The 2,569-nt window shown below is 40.8% G+C and overlaps 1 pseudogene; it reads left to right on the top strand.

Annotated features, from left to right (window-relative positions):
* The first annotated feature begins 1,069 nt into the window (after nt 1-1,069).
* LOC116470327 (large ribosomal subunit protein uL5-like) lies at nt 1,070-1,601 on the top strand (annotated as a pseudogene).
* The last annotated feature ends 968 nt before the right edge of the window (nt 1,602-2,569 follow it).

The raw sequence follows: 2,569 nt of genomic DNA, 5'->3' as shown, positions 1-2,569 counted from the left end.
TTGTATTTGAAAATAATGATAGATGACACATTCTGAACAATTATTTATATGATTTTTTTTCTCTGCCTTCTTTTTCTCTCTCCCAAGCCCACACTTATAAAATATTACAGTAAAGAAAAGGTCTTCCACTACAAAAAGTGCTTCAGGAAAGAGAGGACATTGTCATTTTTTTCAGGCCCTAAAAATATTGTGTATTGTAGAAATCAAACCCTGGAAAGGAGAAGGAGATTCTAACTTATCTATAAAGCTGAAATCTCCTCTGAAGGAGATTATATACCGTATACCGCAGGATAGAGCCATATCTTTTCCTTTGTCTGGTAGAGAAAGCAAGGCTTCATATTTGAATCTCTAAATTGTACCATTCTGAAAATCCACAAATAAAGAAATGCTTAAAGAAAAAAGTGGGCTCCTGCTAATTCTGAAATTGTAAGATTGTTCTCATTTTCATTTCCAGCAACCAAAAGAAAGAACACTTCTGGCCACATTCTCTCTCTACTTAAAGGGTATGTGGCCAGTCTATGGGAACACCATGGTGGTAGCTATGTGATTCTGAATACTATGACTAACATACTCCTGAAAGCACAGATTTTTGGGGGCTTTTAGAAGACCCTGACCACATTTTAATATTTTATGGAGATATTAAAAGGGATTTCTCTCTTTCTGTATCACTGTAAAAGGAAGAAACAATTTAAAGCAACTTGGCACTCTTAGGAGCTTGATGGCAGCTCTTGCCTCTGCAGTTGTTTTTATTTCGCAATGAGGATTATGTCATTACCCTACAGGTAGCCCCATCCAAATACAATCTTATTACTAAAAGATTCTAGAATTTAATGGCTATCTCACAATAGACTGCTTTTCAGACATTTGCAGGATTTTCCAAATATCAAGGATATAATTTGCTGCATTAAAGTTGAATGAACTGCAAATTTTATTTACAGGTTTTTCATATATAGATATTTCTTGCCTGATCAGAGACTGATGTAGAGCTTCTGAAGCTGCCCAAAATATATCCCATTTGATGCTTCCTAAAGTTCTTTTAAGAGAACCTGAGCTGTTCCTGTTCTCTATCATGGTGGATCAAGGTGAAAAGGAGAACTCCATGCAGAAACTTCGCATCTGCAAGCTCTGCCGCAACATCTGTGTTGAGGAGAGTGGAGACAGACTGACACGAGCAGCCAAGGTGTTGGAGCAGCTCACAGGGCAGAGTCCTGTGTTTTCCAGAGCTAGATACAATCAGATCCTCTGGCATGCAGAGAAATGAAAAGATTGCTGTCCACTACACAGTTCAAGGGTCCAAGGCAGAAGAAATCCTGGAGAAGGATCTAAAGGTGCAGAAGTATGAGTTAAGAAAAAATAACTTCTCAGATACTAGAAACTTTGGTTTTGGGATCCAGGAACACATTGATTTGGGTATCATATATGACCCAAGCATTGGTATCTATGGCCTGGACTTCTCTGTGGTGCTGGGTAGGCCAGGTTTCAGCATCACAGACAAGAAGCACAGGACAGGCTGCACTAGGGCCAAACACAGACTCGGCAAAGAGGAGATCATGCGTTGCTTCCAGCATAAGTCTGCTGGGATCATCCTTCCTGACAAATAAACCCGTTTCTATCCAAAAGGCCAATAAAAAGTTTTTGGTGAAAAAAAGAGAGAACCAGAAAGCTCAGCCTTCCTTAGAATTTATTTGCTGGGCGCAGAAAATCATGCTTAGCCTTGCCAACCTTCTGAGGAATCAGAGAAAGCCTCATCCCACTGATTCATGACATTTAGAAATAATCTGCCAATGTAGACCTGGTTTCCGGTTTGAGGCCTTAGTCCACTATCATGGGCTTGCATCTGCTGTATTCACTCGGACTATGTAACCACAGTTCAGCCTCGACTTCCCTACTAGAACCTTCAGTTCCTTACCTGGGGGTGATGAGAGGATGGGCAAAGGGGAATGCTCCCTAGGTTCTCATTCTCCATCTGGCCACTGGGTCCTCTTGCAAGGGGGTAAACCCTGGGAATCCCATTGTCTTTGCCCTCCAGACTCCTGATGTTGCTGCCTAACTCTGACCTGTTGATCATCCTCCCTAACAGGGATTAATTCTCATGGACAACTCCAAACTCCCACTTGAGGCAAGAGGCAAAATTGCTATAGATTAGTGCCTTTTGGAGATTTAATTACTAGTTCTTCCAGATATTTTCCTGAAGATGATAAAGAGTCAAAATAGCTGAGCAAGGTGGCTCATGCCTGCAATATCAGCACTTTGGGAGGCTGAGGTGGGAAGATCACTTGAGTCCAGGAAGTCAAGGCTGCAGTGAGCCATGATTGCACCACTGCACTACAGCCTGGGCAATACAGCAGGACACTGTCTCAAAAACAAAAAACAAACAAACCAAAAAAAAAGAGTGGCAAAGTGGCTAAAGAGATTGTTTTGCTTTAATTCTCCTTCTTGACAAAGTTCTTCTTTGGTGAATGAATGACTGAAGTTAAAAGTTCACAGGGAAGCAAAAGGAAAAACGAATGAAGTAATCTGGGTAATCAACTGCTGAATAATTTAGAAAAGATATTACATGCTGGCAAAA

Source organism: Hylobates moloch, unplaced genomic scaffold, assembly GCF_009828535.3.
Source record: "Hylobates moloch isolate HMO894 unplaced genomic scaffold, HMol_V3 SCAFFOLD_6, whole genome shotgun sequence".
Lineage (NCBI taxonomy): Eukaryota > Metazoa > Chordata > Mammalia > Primates > Hylobatidae > Hylobates > Hylobates moloch.
This window is presented reverse-complemented; position numbering and strand designations above follow the sequence as displayed.